The 10141-nt window shown below is 30.8% G+C and overlaps 1 long non-coding RNA gene across 1 annotated transcript; it reads right to left on the bottom strand.

The window, feature by feature from the left end:
* Positions 1-581: 581 nt before the first annotated feature.
* On the bottom strand, positions 582-3504 carry LOC135267505 (uncharacterized). Its single transcript, XR_010335924.1, has 5 exons — positions 2736-3504; positions 1944-2679; positions 1730-1888; positions 1194-1674; positions 582-1141 (listed from the first exon to the last, which is right to left on the bottom strand). It is a non-coding gene; the product is annotated as an uncharacterized LOC135267505 (long non-coding RNA).
* Positions 3505-10141: the final 6637 nt, after the last annotated feature.

The following is a 10141-nucleotide window of genomic DNA, read 5'->3' as shown; positions in this document are numbered from 1 at the left end:
TGGAATCTTATAATTTAAATTACAAATAGAATGTGCAGGTCCTAAAAATTCACCTGTTAAGTGACAATGATTACGAACTCTATCACAATTTAGACTTCCGTAATCTGTTTTGAAAGGTTCTTTACATAAATGACAATGGGTAGATATTTGAAAAACCAATTCATCTAACGGAGTCATTTCAAGTGGTACGATATGTTTGAGGTGATCGTGATAAAGTCTATTTACATCATCTTGCAACCATTTCACAAAAATTTTAGGAGCATCTTTTCCTCGATAAGTCCGATAAATTGATAAATTATCATTATATGCACATTTTATGTAATATCCGAAACTATATGGTTCATGTAAATGTGTAACAATTGTACGGATATTATCGGCTGAATTATCATTGCGTAAAGGTTTTAAAATAGATTCAAAATCGAAATAAAATACAAAAGGAACTTTAAGAGATTTATCAAAATTTTGAAATGTTAATTCATACCAGGCACTTCTTTACCAAATTTATTTATAATCAGATCAGAAGTTGGTAATGTAGTGACAACTTCATTACAAGCATACTTACGATGTTTAACTAATTTTTGTCACTCGAAAAAAATAATAGACAACCGTTACATATAAATTTAGCATGATTATGTTTGGAAAGTTGTGAACTTATTAATCGAGAAATGTTGCTTATCAGACAGTAATGTTTGATCATTCTTTCATCGTCTACGATAAGTAATAAATTTACATGAATGTCTCGTTTCTTAGAAGTTAAATAAAGGGACCTATAATATCTGATACCCATTTACCTTTTTCATGATCAAAACGCTGCTCTGTTCCATAGACATTTACACTAATATTATTAAGTGCTTCAAATTTAAAAATATCAGTTAATTTAACCGGAAATGAAATATCTGTAAAATCTAATTCCTCTTCAAACTCACGATAAGCATCAACTCGATGTCGATTAACATTTACTTCAGTTGAATGAAGGTGTGCCAAAACAGACCATTTGAAACATTCATTATCATCATTATGAATATTGATACCGCTCTCCGCTTCGCTATGTCCTTCGGTAATGGTATATATGTTGATGCACGTAGTGGATTGAATTTGTTGATATTAAGTTCCAAAAACAAAATTTCCATTAAAATCCAACCTAAAAAATTTAATACAATAATATGTTTATAAATAAAATTGATATTACTTACCACTATCTTTTTCCAAGAATTCACTCATTTTGTTTTTTTATGACGCCACATATTTCTTCCAGTTCTACCTTAATATTTGTCGATATTGAAATGATGATATTTTTAGTGTTGAATGATTTGATTTCGATAATGTCTTTAGAAGGTAAAATATATTTAGCAAAAAGTTCGAAATTAATTTTAAGTTGGTTAAATTCTCTCAGTTTTCTAGTTATTAAAGTGATAAGTTTATCTTGATTTCTTTCAAAAAAATTGCACACTTCCAAGTCATCTAGTTGTGAATTTTTCAATCGGTATGAGGTAATTCTTGATTTGAAGGCAACTTGATATTCTTCAACGAAATCATCATCATCATTAATTTTGGCGGAGATGACACTTTTATGTTTTAAAGAACGTAAATGGTTTAATCTGGATCCTCTGTAGTGACTATTGCATATTTCACAAAATTGATGAAATGAACATGATGGAGCGTTAGTAGTAACTTCTAAAACAAAAACAAGTTATAATAATAATAATATAAAGAATATTTACAAAAATACCTTGTAAAGGTGTTCTAGTTGTCAGGCGGGCTTTTTTAGGAGTCATATCATCCGAATCCATTGAACACAATGATGAATTTGTAATATGACGCCTATAGTTATCAAATCTCGTAAATGACGTTTTACATCCGGTGCAAGTGAGTTTAGATAATTTATCACCTTAAAAATGCTCTTAATTAAAACAATTTCTATAACGTAAAATGTATTTACTTACTATGTTTTTTTACATGACGTGTTAAAGCATCTTTGCGAGTAAACTTGTTATCGCATTGAGAGCACTTGAACATGATTACTTTCATACACGGACAGTCGAAGTAGAAATGAATTAATCATTGATGCGATATGATTTTATATTCCATAAACTTTGCAACCGGATATTGTGGTTCCTTACGTAAAAATTCAAAAAATTCAAAATATAACTGATAAAAATTTAACGTTTTTAAGGAAAAAAACGTTAGACAGGAAATATGATAACAAAAATAATCAGAATGAATATTATTTTTTATTAGACATAAAACAAACTACATACTTAAACTAACAAAGTCATACACCTAAATAAATTTTTAATTGCAGTTTTTAAGCCAAACCTAACGCTATGAACATCATAAAAACGATCCAACATGTACAAACAATTCCAAACATTGCTAAAAAGGTAGGAACATGATTAAAACAATTTTTTATTGAAACTACATCATGATCATTAAGTATAAGTCTCTTCCAGTCAGTATCAATATAATTACTATTGGTAAAAACTAGTCTTAATTTAAAATATATTACAGAGTTTGCTATAGAAACATTTTCATATTTAAATATTTCTATTGCAGTATTGCTCAAATAACCCAGATTCATCTTCTTCCATTGGTAATCAACATCGTTGAAAAATAAACTTTTCCAGAGAGGAGACCATCTTGTGTTGTTAGGACTTTCACTAGTGAAGACGATGTACATATCTACAACATCTAACGGTTTTTGCACGTACAACACATTTTGTATAAGAGTAACAAACAAGATGAGTGATGAGTTCAAAAGAGGCATTACACTTGAAACGCAGTGGGTTGTTGTTGTTGTTGTTGTTGTTGTTGTTGTTGTTGTTGGCTTCCTGTATCATCTAAAATACACGAAACACAATTATTTATTGATGAAGGAGGACCATCAAACTGATCTTCGTCAAAACTGTTATAATAATGTTGTAAACATGGTAGATTCAGCTTTATATCATGATCTTGTTGATATGTTTCCGGTAATTTATGAAATATATCCATCAACTGGCACGGTCCTAATTTCAGTAGTTCCAGTTTCATTAGTAATCGAATATCGCTTATGGTTTTTTCAAAATGCAGCACTTTTTTTATAACAGGTTCTACACTCGTTGCCATCTTAAATGGAACTAAATTAGACGTTAAATAATTATATCGTATATATATTTCTTATTTATTAGGTAATATCTTTCATTTCAATCCAACTATTCTGATTATCTGGTAAACCTAACCATTTCACAAATAATTTAGTTCCTTTACGTCGAATCACTTTCTCAACTAAATAGACGTCAGGATATTGAGTTTTTGATAATTCCCAAATATAAAAAGCTCCTTTGATTGGTTGACCTTCTTTATCTTCTAGCAGAAATGTTACAGGATTGGTTAGATTAATCTTACTGATTTTAAAAATTTCCGTTGACCAATTGGGTGTATATCCTTTTTCAAATAACATCTTTTCTTTGCTAATTCTTACGAAATCTCCGACTTTAAATTTTTTTCTGTTTTTATCAACAATCTTTAGATGATCATATGCTGTTATGTCTCCTTGATTCGAAGCGTTTATCTCTGTGGGTTTCCTTCCTGTTGTTCGATGTATTGTAGTATTATAATTTTTGGTTATCTCTTGCAATTTATTTATCCATTTATGTGTCGCAAATAACGTAAAATATCGATAAATTTTGGATTTTAAAGTACGTATAACTCGTTCAGCAATTGCTGCTTTTTTAACGCTGTACGTACTATAGTGATTAATATTATAACGTCTCATCAAATCCTGAAAAGTGGTATTATAAAATTCCTTTCCTTGATCTGACTGTAAATTCTTTGGTATTCGTTCTTTTTCATTCTTCAGTATTGATTCCATAGCTCTGCTAACCTCATTAGCTGATTTCGATTTCAGTGGTCTGGTCCATAAAAATTTAGAAAAACAGTCGATTACGACTAAAATATATTTAAATCCATTATTATGATAAGATAAATTTTGCATTTCTGCTAAATCTACTTGCCATAAATCATCCAATCCTTTAATTATAGTACGTCTTCGTTTAAAATTCCTGCGTGCAGGTTTAAATATCTCGTTTACCAATTTTTGCTTTACATCACTAACTTGCTTTAGTCGAACCATTGCTTATTTACGGTACACTTCTCTACAATTTCCATGACGATCTGACATTTGACCTGGAGGACACTTGTTTTTATTATGAGGCATGGGTTCTATCTTTCACTATTTTCATATGAATCTGTTACTTTCCTTTTCTTTGATATAGGTACATTTTCAAGTTGATCTGTATCACCTGCTTTAGAACGTTTGGAAATGGTTTCTGGTTTTATCTTAATACTATCGATTCCTTCAAAGCGTTCTTCAAGTTTTTTTATTCGTCTGGTTATCTCATTTGAATTATTCATAAATTTTTTCCACTTGTTATCGATTTCATAATTTATACTTAAATGTTTGTTATGCAATTCTGATTCAATCGTGTGAGGAATTGTAGCAATTATATTATCAATTTTTTCATCAAGTATTTTGTACTTAACATTCATGGTTAAGTTTAACTGATTAAATTTATCCATCCATATAGCATCTGCTTTATGAACATTATTATTTAAATCCGTTAAAGCAGCTATTACTCCTTCCATCTTTTGGTATATTTGTTTACTTACTAAATCAATATATACCTTATTCGCACAATCTTTGTCTTCTGTTGGATCATTAATGTTACAGATTCTATGATGTTTTAAATCAAGGTCACCATCAGCAGTGAAAACAAAAGGTGATGGTGTAGATTTAAAAAATGCACTTGATGCTGATAACACTTTACGTCCGAATAGATCAATGGGCATTTCAACACTGAGGATTAACCAGAAAAAAACTTAAGCCTAATATATTACACCACATTCCTTTAATTCTTCTTCTATTGATAAAATTTCATTCAGATGGGAATTGTTACCCGCTTTTGTCGCTGCATGTAATAATGCTAGACGTGACACTAATTCATTTATGTCATCCCAGTAAACATATTCTACACGTTTATTAGTGAATAATCCTTCACCAATAAACGGAGATTTAGGAAATGAAGTAAACATTGGTTGCACAATTTGAGTATATTTTACACCTCTATGACCTTTTAGTTGTTTTGTGGGATCATTATTTTTTCTATGTGTATTAGAAATTTCAAGTATTTTTTTGTATGCTGACCGATCCTCTTTTGTAATTTGAGTGTATTTATCTTCAGGGTTTTTAAAAAATATTAGTCTGTATAAACCAGGAGTACCAGGAAATGATTCATTATCTAAAATTAAATCACCATTTTGACTGATTATTAATTCATGTTTACCCATAAATAGTTTATTCTCTTTTGAATTATATCTAGGACCAAATGTCTGATCACTGGTTTTCTCTAAAACTGCTTCTATTGCATTTCTCGCAACTGGAGGATATTGTTCTAAAAATTCATCTAAAATATGTCTGCTATTAATTAAATCATCCATAGTGTCAGATTTGGTTTCTTCATCTTCTTCTTTTATTTCTGGTAATGACTCATATATTTCTTCTGGTTGTCGCAGTGATGTACTAGGTTCATATGTTTCTTCAACTGGTAGTTCAAGTTCTTGTTTAATCTTTTCTTTTTTTGGTAGTTTAAGAAATTGTTTCCTTTGCTTTTGAATATGATGTTTTGGTCTTTTGTGTTGTTTTTGTTGTTGTTGCTGTGGTGGTGGAGATTGCTTCTCCAATTTTATTGAAATTTCTTCTAAAGGATTTATAACAGGCTGAAAAAGCTTTTTAATTGACTCATCCGCTTCACTGCTGTTTAACTTTATGGCTTTATACTTCTTTCGAATTGAATCAGCTGCTTTTAATATATGTCTTTTAAGGTTTTGATCTGGTTTGGTACCCATCATTACCGCTTAATGTTATAAACTAACCGAACAAATCAGAATTATTGTTTATATAACTTCTTATTCGACTGCTATTATAACGGGTCTCAAACTGATATTAACCGATCTCAAACCGATCAGGAACTGCTTTTTAACAGACATTAACCGGTCTGAAACCGATATTAACCGGTCTCTATCCGATAATAACCGCTCTGGAACCGGTATTAACCAATATCACACCGATACTAACCGGTCTGAGACCGATATTAACCGGTCTCTAACCGGTATCTAACCGATACTAACCGCTTTGGAACCGGTATTAACCGATATCGCACCGATACTAACCGCTGTGAAACTGATATTAACCGGTCTGGAAACGTTCTCAAATAGATATCACTCTACACTTGAATAAAATGATCAAACCCTTTTCTATATCGACCCTTATTTAATTCATTATCTTTACATATAACCAAAAAACCATATTGGTTTTTCCAACATTCCTGACATATTTCACAGAATTGTTCGAATTTCATATCAGCACCAACATGATCTTCATATACATGTTTTAAATTTAACAGATCTTGTTTTAATATTACCAATAAATTTGCATTATCTCGAATTAAATGTTTCGGTATTTTTGTATATGTTTGACAGAGATAGAAACTATCAATATTTTTATGCCGGCCCATGCAAAAGTAATCCCTTATCTTAGCTTGATTACACATTATGACATCATCAAATATAAAAATAGAGTTATTTTTTGCATCTTTTGGATCTAGCACGTCTTCATTATGTTCATACTGGTTATATTCCATTCCTTTAATTTTTTGTAGCACATCACTAAGCAGTTTATACTTCGGTTGATATAATGATTTACAATAAATATATATGTTTTCAAATTTCAATCCGTTGGGATCAAACAATAAAGACAATAATATGTTAGTTTTTCCTCCACCAGAAGGTCCACAAATTATACAACGTATTGATTCGGGTAAAAGTGTACCATGTCGATGAGACATTTTATGTTTATTATCAACATTATTATAATCATGATTTATGATAGGTAATTGTAATTTTTGCTTTAACACTTTCATTTTCATACTAAATTAAAAACATTTATAAGAAGGTTTATATAGGGAAAAAAGTTCAGTTAAATGTTGTCTTTCAAAGGGGAAGGACTATTAAATACTGCAATCAATAAATTACCTTTTGAATTACATTTACCAGGATATCAATATTGCGGACCTGGTACAAAACTTAAGAAACGGTTAGAACGAGGTGATCCTGGAATAAACAAGCTTGACAGCTTTTGTAAAACGCACGATATAGCTTACGCTAATTCCAACGATTTAAAAGATAGACATCAAGCGGATCGAATTTTAGAAGATAGTGCATGGTCACGTGTTAAGTCTAAAGACGCTTCATTTGGTGAAAAAGCAAGTGCCTGGTTTGTAACTAACGCAATGAAAGTCAAAAGGAAATTAGGTATGGGAATCCAAAGGAAAAAATCGAAAAGGAAGACAAAGAAATCTAGAAAGAGGACACAGAAAAAACAACAACCTTTTCATAAAGCTCTTTTATCAAATTTAGAAAATAAGGGATATGATAATATAAAATCTGCATTATCAGCTGCTCGTATAGCAGTTAGAAAATCTGGAGGTCGTAAGCGTATAAAAATTCCTCGTATTATACCTATAAAAACAGGAGGATTTTTACCATTGTTACCATTAATTTTTGGAGGACTTAGTGCCTTAGGGGCTATGGGCGGAGGTGCTGCTGCTATAACTAAAGCTGTAAATGATGCTAAAGCAGCGAAACAGAAATTAGATGAGAATAAACGTCATAATAAAGTACTGGAAGATATCGCTATCGGGAAGGCGGGAAGTGGTTTATATCTTCGAAAGCAACCACGAGGTTATGGATTGTATTTACGTAAATTTCCAAAAAACTACCAATAAAACTGCCTAATAGGGCACTAACTGATAATGATTTAAGAAGATATGCTAAATTATTAAAACTACCCAAATTTAAAGGCGTTTTTATGAGAGATGAATTAATTCATATGAAACCTGATAAGACAGAATGTGCTATCATTAATTTGGACTCTAAAAAAGGATCCGGAACTCATTGGGTTTGTTATAGAAAAACAAATAAACAGGTTGATTATTTTGATAGTTATGGAAATCTAAAGCCACCTCTAGAATTAGTACGATACTTAGGAAATTGTAATATTTACTTTAATCATGATCGTTATCAATTTTTATCATATAATTGCGGACATTTATGTTTGATGTTTTTACATAATAAAAGATGAGATAATCATGTATTTTATTCAGTCATGTATAAGACATTCTCCCTAACAGGTGTTGAAAGTACGCTGTCTGAACACTATGAGCCACCCATTGACCTTGAAGAAAATTCGAATTATTCTATAGCTTTAATCGGTTTTTATACTAACAATAATATACCAAATATAGAAGAGGGTACAAATAAATTTTATTATTTTGCTCCGAACACTACTGAAGAAAAAGTGATAACATTTCCGAAAGGTGCTTATGAAATAGCTGCTATAGAAAAATATATACAAATTATTCTTAGTGGACGATCTGCAACTGATGCTCAAAAACAGAATACATTTTCATTGAAGGCTAACGAAAACACATTAAAGTGTGAGATATTTAGTATTTACGACATTAATTTCGCTCACGAAGATAGTATTGGTAAATTGTTAGGTTTTTCTAAAAGGAAACTTAAAGCAAGACAATTACATGAAAGTGATTTACCTGTTAACATAATTAAGGTTAATACAATACGTATCGAGTGTAATATTGTAAGAGGTTCTTTCTACAAAAACAAAGAATCTCATACTCTTTATGAAACTGCTTTAAGTGTTAGTCCAGCCGAACAGATTTTTGTGGAACCATTAAATCCTATTTATTTACCTATCATTAATAGATCCAATATACCTAACCTAACTATTGATATTGTTGATCAAGACCATTGTCCTATAGATTTTAACGGTCAAACAATCAATATTCGTCTTGCTCTGAAAAAAGAAGCATAAACATGGGTTTAGTGTTTCAAAATCAATATAAAAAATCATACAATCCATCAAATTATCAGTCAGTATCTTGTCATCAGTCGACATTATCACATCAGAGCGTGCAGATTCTTAAATCGTTAGGATATAATGTCCGCCAGCAAACTTCAGGTTTACAGTTCACCGGAAATAGACGACAGCATAAGTAAAGAGGAAGAACATACATATAGTCCGCAAGTAAGATCTTTCGATAACAATGATGAAATCGAAATTATAATTAATCAGAGAGATATTTGGATTTCTCTCTTTGAATCATTTATACAAGTGGACGGTGAGTTCATACCAGATCCGGTACCGGAAACTGGCGGTGGAAATGTAACCTTGACTAATAATGCAGCAGCATATTTATTTGAGAATGTAAGCTATGAATTGAATAATGTTGAGTTAGATAGTGTACGTGAAGTCGGAACAGTATCTACAATCAAAACTTTTCTATGTTATGGCAAAGATGAAGTAAGAGCATTAACTCTCGCTGGATGGAATGATCAAGAAAGTCAACAACTGAAGACATTTAATGAAACTGATAATACGTTTTCATTTAGAATCCCTTTATCTTATCTGTTAAATTTACCATTTGATTATCATCGGATAGTTAGCGGTCATCAAAAACTTCGATTAATACGAAGTCGTAACGATGCTAATTGTTTCATTTCTACCGGAACGAGAAAAGCGACACTTAAGATTAACAATATTGAATTAAAAGCAAAACATGTTTACCCAAATGATGAAATTAAATTAACTATATTAGAAGGGATCAACAAAGATCGTGTTATATCGTTACCGTTCAGAAAATGGGAAATTCATGAACTTCCATCAGTTCGACAAACTAATAACGACATCTGGAGAGTTAAAACATCTACTCAATTAGAAAGACCAAGATTTATTATCGTTTGCTTTCAAACAAACCGAAAAAATAATCCAAAGTCTGATGTTACTCTATTTGATCATTGTGATGTAAGAAGCGTACGTTTATGGTTGAATTCAAATGTTTATCCATATGAAACATGGAAACTACAATTTGCTAAAAATAAATATTTAGAAGCATATCAAGCTTACGTTGATTTTTATAAGGAATTTAATGGAAAAGATCGTGCTGAACCTATATTAAGCTATACAGATTATACAAAAAGACCGATATTTGTATTAGACTGTTCCAAGCAAAACGAAGCAATTCGAAGT

The sequence above is a fragment of the Tribolium castaneum genome, unplaced genomic scaffold (assembly GCF_031307605.1).
Source record: "Tribolium castaneum strain GA2 unplaced genomic scaffold, icTriCast1.1 ptg000046l, whole genome shotgun sequence".
NCBI classification, from domain to species: domain Eukaryota; kingdom Metazoa; phylum Arthropoda; class Insecta; order Coleoptera; family Tenebrionidae; genus Tribolium; species Tribolium castaneum.
Note: the sequence above shows the minus strand (reverse complement) of the source record. Positions and strands in the feature narration are given on the sequence as shown.